The 656-nt window shown below is 35.4% G+C and overlaps 1 protein-coding gene across 1 annotated transcript in view; it reads left to right on the top strand.

Annotated features, from left to right (window-relative positions):
- Positions 1 to 656, top strand: part of CNTN3 (contactin 3) — a 172,989-nt gene that overhangs the window by 111,739 nt on the left and 60,594 nt on the right. The window lies entirely within an intron of this gene.

Here is a 656-nt window from a genome sequence, read left to right on the forward strand (position 1 = left end):
AAAAAAAAAAAAAAAAAAAAAGGCTTTTCAAACTACCAGCCCTCTGTCTTGCCCATTCAATAAGTGGGTATTCTCTAATTAAGAGGTAGCTGGGTCAGATTTTTAGCTAATGTAAATTAACATCAGGTTTGTTTGTTTTTTTATTTGCATAAAACAATGCCAATTTACTTTTGTTAAGTATCTGGCCCATATTTTGTATGTTACTGAATGAACAATATTTCCACTGTTTAGCTGTTTTTGTTTCCTTTTTTCTCTTGATCGCCATTTCTTCTTCCATACATTCCAGGTCATTGGGAAGTAAAGACTAACAGGAGAATCAGCTGCCTTTAAAACACTTGTTCTCCGGCATTATTTTAATATGTAGATACTTATATTTATTTTCCTAAATGTATATGCTTATGCTGAATCCCCTTTACTTCTCTTTGTAAGTGTGTATATTCCTGGTACTCAGAGTTCACCAAAAGCTAAGGGAGAAACATCATATGACCCTCCAGTTGTAAAAGCATTTACAGTCACGGAGTAGTTCATAGTACCAGTTCATACACAATGTACCTGAGGCAGTTAATAGCAGATTATTTGATGGTACGTTTTTTTGGACCACTGAAGGCGATGAACAGGCTAATGTGTGTGTGTGTGTGTGTGTGTGTGTGTGTGTG

Source organism: Gavialis gangeticus, unplaced genomic scaffold (assembly GCF_001723915.1).
Source record: "Gavialis gangeticus isolate Ggan-Ray unplaced genomic scaffold, GavGan_comp1, whole genome shotgun sequence".
Lineage (NCBI taxonomy): Eukaryota > Metazoa > Chordata > Crocodylia > Gavialidae > Gavialis > Gavialis gangeticus.